General features: G+C 38.9%; 1 protein-coding gene across 13 annotated transcripts in view; it reads left to right on the top strand.

The window, feature by feature from the left end:
- Nucleotides 1-15,641: 15,641 nt before the first annotated feature.
- TRPS1 (transcriptional repressor GATA binding 1) overlaps nt 15,642-16,680 on the top strand; it is a 251,565-nt gene continuing 250,526 nt past the window's right edge. For 2 of the 13 annotated variants that reach the window (XM_082721104.1, XM_082721112.1), the window contains exon 1: nt 16,185-16,641. The gene's annotated coding sequence lies outside the window, so the exon portion shown is untranslated. Of the gene's footprint in view, nt 15,818-16,105; nt 16,642-16,680 lie in introns of those variants that run through there. The other 11 variants (XM_082721124.1, XM_082721105.1, XM_082721110.1 and 8 more) reach the window with 11 other exon arrangements.

The raw sequence follows: 16,680 nt of genomic DNA on the forward strand, positions 1-16,680 counted from the left end.
TAGATCTTCTGCCCATTTTTAAATTGGATTATTTGTTTGTTTTTGCTGTAGAGTTGTATGAGGTTCCTTATGTATTTTGAATATGAACACCTTCTCAGATATATGATTTGCAAGTTTTTCTCCCATCTAGTAGGCTGCCTTTTCATTTTGTTGATGGTTTCCTTTGCTGTTCAGAAGCTGTTTTGTTTGGTATAGTTTCAGTTGTTTGCTTTGGCTTTCATTGCTTTTGCTTTTGGTGTCAGATTCAAAAGACCATCACCAAAACCTAGGTCAAGGCACTTACTGCCTATGTTTTTCTCTAGAGTTTTATGGTTTCAGATTTTTTGTTTAAGTCTTTAATCCATTTTTAGGGTTTTTTGTTTGCTTGTTTTTTAGCTTATTTTTGTGCATGGCACATGTGGTTCTGTTTCATTCTTTTGCACATGACTGTCCAATTTTCCTAACACTATTTATTGAAGAGATTGTCCTTTTCTTGTGTATATTCTTGACTCCTTTGTCTTAAATTAGTTGACCATATACATGTGACTTTATTTCTGGGTTATGTTCCATTGATATGTTTGTCCATTTTTATGCCAATCCCACATTGTTTTAATGACTATACCTTTGTAATATAGCTTGAAATCAGGGAGTGTGATCCTCCAACTTTGTTCTTTTTTTCTTAAGATTGCTTTGGCTATTTGGGGTTTTATGGTTCCATAAAATTTTTGGATTGTGTGTTCCATTTCTGTGCAAAGTGCCTTTGGAATTTGAGAGAGATTGCATTGAATTTATAGATTGCTTTGGAAAATGTGGACATTTTTAACAACATTAATTCTTCTAATCTATGAGCACAGAATATCTTTTCATTTATTTGTGTCTTCTTTGATTTCTTTTGTTAAAGTCTAGAGACCAACATGCCTTATACACCATTTATGGAAAAATTGTGTGTGTGTGTGTACCTGAGTGTAAGTGCACTGATAGGGTTTCAGATGTTTTTAACTCATTTTTGAACACTTTTAACACTTTAACTTTTTTTTTTAAGATTATATTTATTTGAGAGGGAGAGTGAGTGAGAGAGAGAGAGAGTGAGCACAGGTAGGGGAGGAGTAGAGGGAGAGGGAGAAGCCGACTTCTTCCTGAACAGCAAGCCAATGCGGGGCTCAATCCCGGGATTCAGGGATCATGACCTGAGCTGAGGGCAGACGCTTAACTGACTGAGCCACCCAGGCACCCTGCACTTAAATTTTTAAGGATCAATGTGTATCAAGATTTTAAAAACAGGAACTGAATATGGAATAATTTTGACTCCCAATGAGCTGAAAGTGAACATAGAACACCTGGATATCAGCTTTGCCAGTGGTGAGCATTCTTTTTAGTTCATGACTATGTTGTGAAATACTAAAATTTGGAATGACTTTTTTTTTTAAGGAATATCTTAATTTTCAGGAATTACAATGTCTGCAACTGTGCTTAACTATTTCTTTGTTATATCATTATAACCAAACGATTTTCCTTTTATCCTGGCTTATAAGCCCTGAAATTATGTTACTATCATGTGTTATACTTTATGATAACGTTGTTCTAACTTTGAACAGATTTTCATAACTAGGATATTTTGTCTTTTCTTGAATGTTCTTGTGGGATACTTATTTTACCTGTTCAACATCTGAAGCCACTCTTTACTATATACATCTTTCTAGGGTGTAAAGGAAAACTTCCCTTTGTCGAAGTTAATCATGTGAGATATTTGCTTTCCTTTAGCTAAGACACAACCTTTGCCTTCAGACATTCCAGCACCAGATTCTAACGAAGGAGCTGCTACCTCAGGAGGGAAGTGAGGAGGAATCCTCTTTCCTGGTGGCCAACACAATGCTGATAGCTACATGGGCATGTTTCTGGGACAAAAGTGCCAGCTCTTCAAGTGTCAGATTTTGAGCTCAGAAGTGGCAGCAATGATTTCTTTATCAGTTTAGTTTAATAACAAACAAACAAAAAAACATAAATCCACTTTGGACATGGAGCCCAATGTGGGGCTTGAACTTATATCCCGGAATCAAGACCCGAGCTGAGATTAAGAGTCAGACTTTTAAACCACTGGACCACCCAGGCACCCCTTTATCAGTTTAGTTACAAGGTAGTTTGAGTTGTTGTTTCTGAAACTAAGCTTTGAGTTGGTTTTCCAGTTCTCCCAATGATGGTCTGTCTGAGCTGCTATGAGCACTTTATTTTCTTCTTAATCATCTAGTCCGCTTGGGACCGAGGACTCTGTCTGATAAAGTCACATTTCTCTGCTTCCTATCACCACACACACACTCATACCTGCATCTTTGCCTTTTCTTTGATGCCACAAAGGAAATGTGCCCCTCTCTATCCAAGAAGGAGGGTATGTTATTGATGCCATCTGTCACCATCTTATGAATTTGGCTTCTCACATTATGTCCTCTCTTATCTGCTTTATCAATCACCCCCTTTTCACGAGATGGTTCCCTTCCACGTGCATGTTCATGCATCTGCCACCTTTGAAAACGTGTCTTGCCTCACCCACACTTACAAGTACCCACGTCTCTGGATCCTTAACTGCCATACACCCTAAAAGGTTTAAGTGTGCACATTGCTTCCTCTTCCTCGCCTTTGACTCCTTCCCCAGCTCTCCTCATTATGGTTTCAGTTCTCATCATTCCCCTGGAACATTTGGTGATAAGGTCTCCAACAAGCTAATTCTCTAAAATCTAACTCAGGTAGCCCAAACTCTTAGTTTCCTTTCTCTCTTGAAATAGCTTCCTTCCTCTTTGGTTATTTGCACCCTGCTCGGTTTTCCCTCTTTCACAAAGGTTGCTCCTTTCCAGTCTCCTCTGTTGGTTGAGAAGAAGTCTTTGCCTCCAACTGACCTCTCTCGTCTCAGTCCTAGGTTCTCAGATTTTCTGTAATTTTTCCAGAAATAATATGATATATTTTTGCGGCTGGAAATGTCACTTGTACCCTGATGACAAGTGACAGTATACAACTGACATTGTATCTTTCCTTCCCAGATCTCTTTACCATAATAAGTTCTAGACTTCACATCACTTGAATGTCACACTCGCCCCACTAAAACCTGTTCCTTCCCTAATCTTTTTCATCCCAGTAAATGGCACCAGCATCACCCTGTTTCTTCAAGTAAATAACTTTGCATCTTCTTTTCCTCTTGTTTCTCACATGCAGTCCATCAGAAATACCACCAATTTTACATGCAAATTATTCCTCATGTCTCCTCACTTGTCTCTACTTCCTTGGTTAGTACCATAATCTCTTACCAAAGTACTCTGGTAACCCTATAACCACTCCAGTTCTTGGCTTTGTGGGCTTTTCCTTATAAGATCATACGTTCTCTGCCAGCAGGGCTCTTGTTGGTCTTGAATTTTTTGCTCTTATCTCAGTGCCTCATTCATAGTAACTGTTCATTAAATATTTATTTCATGAAAAACTTAGTCTATCAATCAATCCATCAATCAATTGATTAGACTGAACTGGCGGCAAGTTGAATACTAACTTGTCTGGAAAAGTTGGAAAAAAAAATCAGCAGATGGTGATATGAATTGGATTGGGATGCTTTATAAATAAAATTAAAATCCCCATTATCAAGCTGCCAAGTAAAGAAGTTGAATGATAATATTGAATATTCAAAGTAGGTGGACTGAGAGGTATATTCATGTTAATGGCATTGCAATCTATCTCATTTGCAATGGAAATTGCTCTTAAAATAATTCAATACAATCAACTACTATTAATTAACTTGTTAACAAATAATTATTGAGCACCTATTATATGGCAGGTATTCTTACGAATGCAGGGAATACAGAGGCAAGCAAAACAGAAAAGAACCTGCATTTATGAAACACACAACTTAGGGAGAGAGACAAATCATATAAATAGGTAAACTCTTATCATATACTGATAAACTTGGTGGATAAAAAATGGAGCAGGAAAGGAGGATGTAAAATGTACACAAGGATTTAACATTTTAGGTTGAGTGTCCAGGGATAGGTCTCACTGAGGAGCTGATTTTTTTTTTTTTTTTTTTTTTTTTTTTGACAGAGAGAGAGGTCACAAGTAGGCAGAGAGGCAGGCAGAGAGGTGGGGGGGGGGTGGCTGGGAAGGAAGCAGACTCCCTGCTGAGCAGAGAAACCGGTGTGGGGCTCCATCCCAGGACCCTGAGATCATGACCTGAGCTGAAGACAGAGGCTTAACCCACTCAGCAATGCAGGTGGCCTAGGAGCTGATTTTTAAGTAAATATCTGAATGAGGTAAGGGAGAGAGCTATGGGGATAGTCACAGGAAAAGTATGCCAGAGGGAACAGAATATGCAAAGGACTTGTGGAGGTCATGTATTTTCAGATTAGAAGAATATCAAGAAACCAGGGGCTGGAGTAGAGTGTACAAAGGTGAGGATAATACGAAGCCCATTGAGAGGTAAAGTTGGAGGGTGGAGGTAGGATTCTTCCTGAATTACAGCGAGGGCTTTAGATTTAATGCAAAATGATAAGAAAAGCCATTAGAGGACTTTGAGTAGAGGTGTGGTACATGATCTGGCTCAAGTTTTAACAGGATCACAGAATATGTTTCACAATTATTAGCCTACAAAATTAGTTGAGGGATGCCAATATAAACCAAAATTATCATAATTACAGAACTCATGCAAATATGCATTGCAGTCATGTACTTAAAGTATGGTGGTTATATGGCTTTCTGATATTTTGGCCCAAACAGAAAAAATAAAGAAAAACCCATTAAAGGCAAATAATACTCAAAAGCCCTTATAATAATTATATTTCTTTACCTTACAAAAATTATTTCTAAAAAGAAAAAAATCACTTGATAAACACAATCTTAGTATAATTGACAAATTTTTAGTGAATGAAAAGGTAATTATTTTTAACCTAGTGATTGCTTATCATCACTATGTATAAAATATAATATGAACTATCTTAATTATTTTGAGGGGGAGAGTGCTGGGACCAAGACTTCTTGGATTTGCATCCCAGCTCTGCCACCCACCAGCCATGTAATCTTGGGCAAGGAAATTCTCTCTCTGTGCCTCAGGTTTCTCATCTCTAGAACGGGAATGATGATAATGTGTCCTTCATAGAGTTGTTTCGAGAATACTTGAGACAATAAGCAGAAAGGATTTAATTAACCCAGTGTTGTTAAAGTCAATGTCTTTTAAAATAAATAAATAAGAAGAAGAAGGATAGTTATTATCATTATTATTATTATTATTATTTCAGTTGCTGATTTTCAGTTGTTGCATTTGAGTGAGAACAGTGAGATGAAAAATTTCTAAAACATTTCAAGTCTAACATTACATAACTTTATTTAGACTAGGGTAAAACAATGTTGTATTTTGCCTTTTCCCGAAGTTTTTTTTTTAATAAGTAATATTTCATGGATAAATTTGAAAATAAGTATTAAAAGGTAAGAATAATCCAAATATTTTACTAATTTACCAGACTTTTTAGGTTTGGCGTGATATCCAGGGTTTAGATCTCTTATACTTTAGTGTCTTATTCACTGTTGCAGAATAACCTTGTTTTAATATGTGTTGTGTTTATAGGTAAACATAAAATAGACATCACCAGAGCCATGGTGCGTAGAGTACAGTGAGTAATAATGCAGCCCAATGTGATAGGTCAGTATTTGGTCACTATTAAATTTGATAACAGAAAGATCAGAAAGATAATTTGAGTCTGTCTCCCTGGGTCTCCTTAGATCAATAATCTTTAGATTTCAAAATTAATAGGCATGATATGCATAAACATCGTGTGCCCGCTTAGGCTAAACCTAGATGTGAACCTTTTGCACTGGGACAGGTTTTAATGTGATCCTTCATAGTTCTGTGACCACCAGTGACTTTCTATGAAATCTTCATACCCATGTGTGGGTTTGAGTTCCTTGGTCATCTTGCTAGGGAGCCTTTCTAATACCAAAGGATTATCAATGTTTTAAGATAAATATTTTGCCTTTCATTTTTTAGTAAGTGTTGAAGGATATTGTACAGAAAACAACCTTCTATGAACACAATAGGTGTAATTTGTCTAATAAAAGAATATATAATCTAAGATTATTAAATAAAACTGCTAATGTATTTTTGTAAAATTTTATTTATTTGAGAGAGAGAGAGAGAAAGAGAGAAGCAGACTCTCTGCTGAGCAGAGAACCCGAAGCGGGCTCAATGCCAGGCCCCGCAGATCATAACCTGAGCCAAAGGCAGACGCTTAAATGACTGAGCCAACCAGGCCCCCCCTAAAACTGCTCATTTGAACAAACAATAGCCCAGAGCTTGAGATAGGACAGCGTATTCAAAACACATTGCTGTTGTTCGTAGCAGTTACCGGAATTTGTCTTTTGGGTATGTTCACCGCATTTCCAAATCGTTTCTGATACTTCTATGACTTTGCCATTTGAGGGTGAATATGATGTTGAATATTATTACAAATTACACAAGGCCAAGTCTGGCAAGTAAGATGGGTCATCAATCTGTGAGATACCATTTTGGATGAAAAGCGTGAAAATCTATTTGTTAGAATTGCTTATAATTGGCCACAAATGCAAACATAATTTTTTTTAAGAAATTCCATAGTAGTATAGTTCTCATACTAGTTCACACAGTTTAAGCCATAAACAAAGAAAACCAGTGAATGCAGAGATTAGAGCTGACTTGGGGTGTGGTGTTAATCGGAGACCCCCGCCATGTCACAGAACCCAGAATCTGTCTCTTTAGGTCTAAGCTCTGTTTTCTCTGCATTTGCTCAAATTTTCCGTGGTGGTGAGACAGCTGCAAGAGCTCCAGCCTCACAGCTTCTCAAAACTGAGTGCTGGGGGAATAAAAGATCCGGATTTTCTCTCCATTTGTCCCCTGAGGTTTCCTTGGCTCCAACTCTGTCAGGTTCCTGAATGCGATGCTCTGATAAGCGACACCAGAGTCAGATGCTTGCTTTTCTTGCAGTGAGTCATCTTTATGGATTAAGAACAAGGGCTTCTCTTCCTCCAGAGGAAAACCAGTGGACTATTTCTAGGGAAGAATGGATATTGGTAGCTAAAAACTAGCAAGTGTTTACCACAAGTGGACACGCACACAAACACACATGCATCCTTTATAATTGCAAGGTTTAATGTCGAAACCATAGATTGAAGCCCCAGTTCTACCACCAGAGTAACCCTCAATCCAGTTAGTTCTATACATGACTGCATATTTGGCTTTGGCTGTAATGTTGCATCTATTTCCATTTTCTTCTCTACAATATGGGGATTATAGCAATTCTCGTATTTGTTCAGATTAAATGAAGTACTATCTACAAAATACTTAGAACAGAACCCGGCGTTAGTGTCAGCTACTGTGATTACTCGGGTGTGTATTTAGACTTTGCAGTCCTCTGTTTCTTGTAAAGCTAGAGGCAGGCACTGCATTTCGATAAAAAGCCAATGTTTTGTCGTTCTATGGTTTCATAAGCATGTGGATAATTCTCGTCTTCTAGGACAGTTTTTACCAAGTTATCTTTGAAGCAGGAGACCATTACAAAGAGGTTAAATTTTATAATGATCTCAGTAGAAATTCTATAACTTTCCTCTAACGAGATTCTGGATGAAAAAAGAAACCCACTGCCCAAAATATAGTTAAGGAATATGTACTTATGACAGTAGATTGTGGTTGAGTCATAAAAAAATCTTAATAAAGCAGAAAGATCCTAAGCTCTGACCTCTACTCTATCAATAGAATATTGTGCTGGCTAGGTGATGAAACATGGAGCAAGATTTTGATTTTTGGGTAATGACATCATAAGTCACAGTATAATATCCTACGAAGCAACGCATACCGCCTAGTAGGACAAATTATAGAATTGCCAACTGTAACCAATGCTTGGGCCATGATACCATAATCCTATGTAAATTATTCTGATATGCCTCGCAGAAATGGTTGTTTCTAGATGGCTACTTTACATTCACTTTCCCTTCTATGGTCCAAAGGTAGAATTGCCTTTATTCGCCTAGTATGGGTTCAAGATGTAGTAGCACGTCTCTTTAAATCAAATAAAATTTGGTTTTAGGTGCCTCAAAGGAGTCTTGAGGTTTTACCTGTTAGGATCTAACAGATAGCAACTGGAAACTCCTGGCGTAATTGAAACTGTATTTGCATTCTTCACGCGCTTTTGTGCTTAGAAGAGATAATAGGAGGTATGTTTTGATTATGTTTCTTTGTTTAAAGAGTTTAATATACATGTAAATATATGTGTATGCATTGTGCTGTGATATTCTGCATGACTAGTTATAGAATTGGATACGAGGAGTTCAGGGATCTTTCCCAGGACTGCTTCAAATAAAATACGTTAAAGCATATTGGGAAAAGATTAGGTGGTACTGTCTAGAAACTTAGTTTAAGACTGTGAATGATAGAAAGAGAGGGTAATTAATGTTTCACAAAACAGCAATCACGAAGATCATGAAGTGGTTCTCTGTAGTTATCTGCCTTACGCCTTATCTACATCTTTGGGAAGGATGAATAAAATAGTTGGAAGTCTCAGATATTATTACTAATGTTCTTAATCTTGAACTTGTGAATTTCTTGGGGCTCAAGAAATTCCCCTTATTCCCAAGAGTCTTACCTTGTTTATCTTACTGACTTAATTAGCTTTGAACTATGAGTGTCCGTGCTTCTCTTTCAGACAGAGCTATCTCCAGAGTCTAGACTAGAGCAAATTGGAACAAGTGCCCAGGGCTCTGCTCTGCTGGGGAAACCCCGCAGCTGGGGCTGCTCCAGTGGTTTTGTGCGTGTTGTCTAGGGAGAAAGGAGGAGGAGACAGGAGTTAATACAGTAGAGCACGATGATCAAAAACAATTAGCACAATTTAGAGAGCACACTCTATCCCAAATTTTGCTTACCCCTCGGACGGGCCGTAGCTCTAGTGCCCTACACACTACAAACCATCATAAATGGCCTTCCATATTGGAACTACATTATTATTAACAATAACTCATGCCTTCGTGCATTCACCCAACTAACATTTATTGAGGTCTTTGTATCTTCACATTGGCATTGGATCATTTAATATTTGTTATAGTCAAAGGATCACTCTTTCTCTCATATCTTGGTGAACACAAGAATCACAAGGCGTGCTTACTAAAATTACATTCTCCAGAGATCACTTCAGGAGGTGAGGGCTGTACATTTGTATTTTTAGAAAGTACCCCAAGGTAAGTTTAAGAAGCACCTAATTAGAGCATAAATTCCATAGGTGGGGGGCAGGCCAGCTCATTTGCCACTGGGGTACCTAACACCTTCCACGGTGTTTGATAGAGAGTTACTCAACATATATTTGTTTAACTTTACTGAATTATATTGTAAGGACTATGGTAGACTTTGTTAGTACAAAGATGATTTTTCACAATTCCTTCTATATCAGTCAGAGTCTAGGCGGATAACACAAGGCACGTTTCAAGAAGAATCTGGAAAGAATTGAATGAAGAAGGATCCTTTACAAAGTTGTGGGCAGGGGTTAGGAAGAAAGAGATGGTGAAACATTCGGGGTCTACCAAGACCCAGAAGCAGCTGCCTTTAGGCCCCAAATCGTAAAGGGGTAGGAAACTTATTTCTGGAACCCAATAAGAGTGTGGCTATGGTAAAGGGCCCCCCTGACGGGAGGGAATCAGGAGAATAAGTATCCAACTGCCTTTTCCCTCCCATTCCCTGAGCTAATGGTATCATTGGTCAAAGTCCTCCAGAAATCAAATTGCGAAGGAGCCCAGGCAATGTTTCTCCTCTCATGGCAGAAAGAGAATGTGGAGAGTAGCTTCCTTCCAGAAGCTGGCTATCTACATACAGCCTTTCCAGTTATCTACAGGCACCAAGGATAAATCAATTCTGTGAAACACCAAGATGGAATGTTAACCAGAGTTTTCATTTTCCAAACGATCATACACTCCTAGACACATACCCATGGACACACACATCCACACTCGCTCACACACACACACACACACACACACACTTCCATGGGATCCATAATATTATGAAACACGATCCCTGTGGGAACCTGGACATTTGGATCTATACCATCAATTAAGTATCACTTCAATGTTTGATAACTGAGTCTGCCAAAATTAATAGATATCAATAGATAGACTTTTGCTAAAATGATTTGATAGTTTAATGTTAAATAATATAGAGAAAAACATCATTAATATTTGAAGAGATTGTTTATCTGCACCTCAGTCTTATAACTTTCCTAACTCGTGCTCTGGCTTCTAACTACAAAAAATCCCTTCCAATCTACAATTTCTCAGCTTTCAGCCTCATTTTCTACACCCCCACATTTTAATGCCTAGGATTTAGTTAAAGATCATTGAATTCACTATTTTTAGAGCAACATGGAATTATGAACCCAAACTTAATGATAATGAGGACAATATTTCAGAGGAGGACAAACATCTTCTCTGATATGTTGCCAAAAATATGCTGCTGAGATGAAGACCACCCAGAAGCTTCAATTGGCACATGATGCATCAGCCCATATGTATTAAAGGAAAAAAGAAGAGAAAGAACGGAAGAAAAGGCCACATGGAACATTTGAAACTTGGGCTCAATAGTGTGTTTCTAAGTCAAATGTAACAAGGTTGTTCCAATCTCCAGATTCAATTGAACAGATGTTATTGAATACCTATGACTTGATGGTCTTCTGCCCTCAAGAATCTTACAGTTTAGCAGGGGCAGGAGATAAAGTCAACAAACAGCATTATACAAGTCACTCTGATGAATCTCCAGCTAGAGAGAGAAGCAAGTCCCATAGAAGCTTAGTTCCTGTGTTGCTGATTCTGATTTGGAGTTTGGGGAACGTGTCACACAAAAGGCAGAATCGGAGTTTGACCTTAGAAAAAGAGAGGGTATTTTGCATGGAGAGTTGGTATGAAAGGCCAGTTTGAATCCTTCTAAATGGACGGTGGCTGTAAGTACAGAATAGGACATTCTCAGGTGCCAGATAGGTGTGGGCTATGTCTCAGTCAGTGGTCAGGAGAGTGGCCAGTGTGGAAGAGTGGAGTGAAGAATGAGACCAGACCAGATGTTTGGGACTAGATTATGGGAGTGCTTGAATGGCCTACAGCGCTTTGGTGTTCTTCTTTTGGCAGTTGGGAGTCCTAGGACTTTTGTCCTGAGGAATAGAAAACACAGAAGGGAGATGATCTGAGAAAGTAAGGAGGAGAGGCTCATTGGGGTGTCTTGGACGAGATAATAACTTTTTAATTTGTGAAAGGTCCATGTGGATGGAAAGGAAGGCAGTAGGAGTTACAAAAGCCTTTAGAAAATAAACAATGGGAGGACTTGGTAACTGATTGGATGTGGGGCCTGTGGGAGAGGGTATTACCAAAGATGTCAAATGTCTGAGGTTTCTGGTCTGGATGACTCATAACTTTAACAGAGATAGGGTTTGTCTGTTTCCTTCCTCCTTCCATGTTGTCTCTCTTTATAGCCTTCTCTACCCAAATTATGGTATGAGACATGTTATGTATTATTCAAATTCACAAGTTTGAATTTCTGGTGGAATATTTCAGTGTGAAAAATAGGCAAAAATTGGGTGTTGGGCTTGGTTGTAGACCACTGAGAGTTAATTCCATAGTTTGGGTAGTGGATGGGATAAGAGAATACAGCAGGATGAGATAATAGAGCAGAGGGTAGAAATAGGAAGAACATTGGAAAAACCTACTTTTCAGGGTCACATCGTGGATCCGGGTTAATTCTGATATAAATGCTCTCTATCCGTTAAGAGAATGGAGTGAGTCCGCTACTTCCCTTAGTGGTTTGGTTTGAATCCACAGCACTAAGTGATCCTGTTGAATTCACCTTTCAATCCAATCGGTAGTGTATGTTTGGACATTCATAAAACCTACTGAAAAGGCAAGAATCATCATTACTATTCTGGGGCACCCTTGGCAGGGATTTCGTGTGCGTGTGCCTGTCCGTGTGTGTGCGTGCGTGTGTGTGTGTGTGTGTGTGTGTGTATGCACGCCTGTGTATACACCTCAGAAATTTGTTTCCTCTTTTAATTAAATAAAGCCTATGTTTGTTGGCTTTTAGGGTGGGCTGCAAGGCCCATCTGTTTAACTAGGCAGTTGCCTGATATTGCAGGGGGGAGGTTTTGGCAAGTGTAAGTGTGAATTTGAATACCAGATACAGGCTATTTAAAGCTGAATTTATCTTTAATGAATTCACCCAGAGGTGTTCAGCAATAGGTAGTTTGGAAAATGATCATAATTTGTGCAGAAAAGTTTTTTGTTTTTTTTTTTTTTTTTAAGATTGAGTGGTGTGTGATTGAGTGAAGAAATAGACTCAGGGAAGTTCATCTTTGATATTCTCCGTTCCTTCAGGTCTCGCCACGAAGGAGGGCAGACTTCTGCAATTGCTTTTGATTTGCTGGAAGGCAAAATGGTCTTCTATTCTATATGATTTAGTACTAATTTGAGAGCAAATAATACATAAATATTTTCTTGATAGTATGTGTTATAGCAGCAGGCCTTTAGGACCAAGGGTTGTCAATCTTTGAGGTTTCTGAAAGGAACAGCAATTTATGACGTGTTAGGGTAAACAGTTGGATTACATTTCTGAGATACGTGTTCCATCAGGTAAAATCATTGTGATTACAGGCACTGGAACTGTAAGTAAGTTATGTGCTAAAAGGTTGAAAATGTAAAACAAGTATGCTTGTGCTTGAGTACTAATCCCTCTTTGTATCTCTGCTGAATAAACTACAAGAAAAGGGAGAGAAGGATGTTTAAATAATAAAGCAGAAAAAGTGAATTATGTAATTTTAATAAATAATAAGCATTAATACAGCTCCAGGTAGTGTTTCATCAGTGGTCCAGCCATAAGAGAATATTCCAGAACTCCAAGAATTACGAAAGATTGTGAAGAAGTTATTTTAGTGAGAAGTTATTTCTTTTGTTTGCTTTTTAAAATTTCCCTTCATTTCTTCTCTATTTTTTGATATATCCGTAAAGGCACAGGTTGTTATTTTAACATCCAGACTCCATTGTTCAGAAGTGCATTGCAAATAAAAGCAAAAGAAGAGAATAGTTTTTAAGAGCTTTGCATATGCTTGACAGCAGAAGATAATAAATGTAAATAAATCTTTAATATTTCCCCTAATTCAGTTTGTGCCATGCAAATGTCAGGACTATAAAAACAAATCAACAAACATTTGAAGGAAAACAATATACATAACTTATTTTATATATTAAAAACAACTGTCAAGCAATTATGATCTCATGTATTAGTTGGTTGTTTTGAAATATTCCTACTAGAATTAAAAAATGCTATGAGGGCCTTTGAGCTTAAACATATTGTGTCAATCAAGAGCATATGTAATATATCTAAAGCATGAGTTAAAAATTTTCTTCATAAATTATTTTGTAAATAAATAAGTAATTTGCTTGAAAAAGTTTACAAAAATATTTGTGCTTTTATTAAGTTCTCTATAGATCTTTTGTGGTTAATGTAAATGGATTGATACAGACAGCATTTTGATCTGCTGTACTCTAACTTGAAATACAAAAAGTAACATGAAGAGAGTCTTCATTTCTCAGGCAAGCTTTAGCAAAATTGAGTCCGTGAAACTTCATTCATTAAATGTTTAAGTGACCATGAATTTGTTGGCTTCAGTACCTGAAGGGTAACTTTATCCTTTCAATTAAAGGACATAATTCACCCTCAGACCTTTGGCTTTAACTTCTTATATAATATATAATTTTGGGTACATTTAATGGTCAAATTTTGTATTATTACAGGTGGAAAAACACCAGCCATCTCAAGGGTTTTGTGCTTGCAAAAGCATGTAATTTAATTTTTTTGAACCAATTTAATCAATGATTGTTTCATGTGAGTAAATTTACACTCTTAATGATTGCCTTAGATTTGAGGGTGACGGAGAGGAAGATTACTTCCCCCTTTAAAATGCCATTTAAATCTTGGGGAGCAGAAGGAGATTAGGGGATAATCCTTGTGATATATTGTACTATTTAACTTTGCTGCTGAGATGCTGTAGCTTCAGATTTTATCAGATACCAGCTCCAGCAGTTTTAGGTGGTTTTAACCCTTTAAGTACAAACGGTTTTACCACTGAGGTGCCTATTTCAAAATTTATTTGATCTAATATTTTTCGTTAGTCATGGCTAAAGAATGTTTCACTCAGATCCTTTTTTTCTCCCTGAATAAAAATGCCTCTCACTGTGCTGTGCATATTTCCATAAAACTTGGTAAGCTAATTTATGGCTTAAAAAAGAAAATAAAGGTCTATATTTAATATATGAATACTTTTTACAGTGGAAATTGGTGGTGGACAGTATTAAATGACTCTAGTGTGGAAATATGCAGGTGGTCATTAGTAGCTGACTATGAGATTTACTCAGGATTTTGATATTAATTTTCCCTGCAAGCAGGACTATACATAAATCTAACTCTGTTCCCAAATTAATTTAAATTGATGATAACATATGAATAACTCCATGCATCTAAGGTTCATTGTCTTCTCACTCCTTTAGGGAATATATAGTTTGCCTCATTGTGAAATTACATTTTGACCACTCTTTTACCTATTTTTTCTATTGCAAAAGAATTATTGCTTTTTTACTCATAGAGAGTGTATGGGACACGCTACCAAAATCCTTCTGGAATAAAAATGCTACAAAAAGGAATCACATATCTGTCTGACTAGGTATATTAGGTAGAAATGAAGACCTTACAGAAAAAGGAGTAAGTTTCTAAAAGCACAGATTTATGTTTAATTTTTTTTTTTTTAATGATTGGCTTTTTCACTTCTGATGTTTCAAAAATATATTCATCTTTTAAAAGATGCAAGAATCATTTAGTGGAAAATATTTTGGAGGAAATTACTTCATCTTCATTTCACAGATTCATGATTGTACCTCTAAATTCTAATTTTAATCATTTTGTAGTTTGGAGAAGGAAGGATGCTTCTCCTTTTAGCACAAAATTACTTTAAACTGACTTTCACTGGAGGAAAAACATGCCACTTAAAGTCACCCAGCTGAAGAAAATGAAGTCCAAACGCCCAAGAAGTGTTTACTTAGTTTTTAACACCTACTATACTTCGAATCCTGTCCTGGGTCTCCTTTATGCATTGTTGATCTTTAGAAGTTAAAAAAAAAAAAAAAAAAAAGAAGAAGAAGAAGAAGAAGAAAAAAACCCCGCTCAATTCAGTAACTTCACGTGGAGGGAATTTCACTTAACAGTGAGAATATTTGGAGATGTGAAGTAGTAAAAAGAATGTCATGCTTTAATTCAGAGTTTCTTATCTGCTACTGAACCTCCAAAGATCAGCAGGTATTAATCTTGTAGCATTTGAATAATGTTCCCATTTTATCTATTTGGTAGTACCCCCTCTAAGCACCCCTTGAGCTTGCTAGCTTCCCCCGAGCTCAGAAAACCATAGCAACCCCAGTCCGCACTTCTCCAACTCAGGATAGAGTTCAAGTTGTTCTCCTCAAGCCCTCTCGCCATCCAACGCATGGCAATCACTGACCACCGACTAGGTGTCCTGAGACTTCTTCTCGTCCTAGAAAAGGGGCGGGGGAGGGGCCGCACACGCACACACACACACACACACACACACACACGGACACACACACACAATTCCGTGTCGTGTGCGGAGAGAGAAGGGAAAGTAACATCCGAAAAGGTAGAAGCACTTTGAGAGTTCTTCTGATTGTTCATGATAGCATCTCCGGGTGCTCTGGGACCATCGGCTCGGCCGCCACGCGCGGGCCCCCACCTGCCCCCCAGCCCCCCCCCTCCCCCCAGGTAGGTCCTAGCCTTTATCACATTATTCCTAAAGCTTTCGGTTTTTTCCTCGGTTTCCAGCCCGCACGTTCACACATGGGGGTGGGGGAGGAGGAGGGGGGAGAGGCGGGGCGGGAAGGTAGCTGGGTCCCGGCTCCGCGCAGCTCTCATTTGCGGCGCTCCGACTCGGGCGAAGTTCTCGCGCAACCGGCACGCCGCGGCCGGGGCCGGTCCCGGCGGGCGGCGGCGGCGGCGGGTGCTCGGAGCCGGGCGGGGCGGCGGCGGGGCGGCGGCGGCGGCGGCGGCGGCGGCGCGGGGACGCGCGCTGTCTCTTTAAGGGAGCTCGGTCTGGGGTGGCGCTTTCCTCCGCGAAGGCTCCTTTGATATTAATAGTGTTGGTGTCTTGAAACTGACGTAATGCGCGGAGACTGAGGTCCTGACAAGCGATAACATTTCTGATAAAGACCCGATCTCACTGCAATCTCAAGCGTCCTCTTTTTGGTGCTGCTCGTTTCTCCAGACCCCGCGTCCTCTCGATCGCTCTCTCGCCTTCCTATTTTTTTTTTTTTTTAAACAAAAAACAACACCCCCTCCCCTCTCCCACCCGGCACCGGGCACATCCTTGCTCTATTTCCTTTCTCTTTCTCTCTCTCACTCTCTCTCTCTTTTTATAAAGGGGGGGAGGGAAGGGAAAGGGGGGGAGGCAGGAAAGACCTTTTTCTCCCCCCCCTCCCCCCCAATAATCCAAGATCAACTCTGCAAACAACAGAAGACGGTTCATGGCTCTGGCCGCCGCGCCACCATCTTTCGGGCTGCCGAGGGTGTTCTTGACGATTAATCAACAGGTAAGGAGGGGCCCGGGCGGGCCGCGGGGTCGGGGGCCG

This window comes from Mustela nivalis (assembly GCF_964662115.1).
Source record: "Mustela nivalis genome assembly, chromosome: 2".
NCBI classification, from domain to species: domain Eukaryota; kingdom Metazoa; phylum Chordata; class Mammalia; order Carnivora; family Mustelidae; genus Mustela; species Mustela nivalis.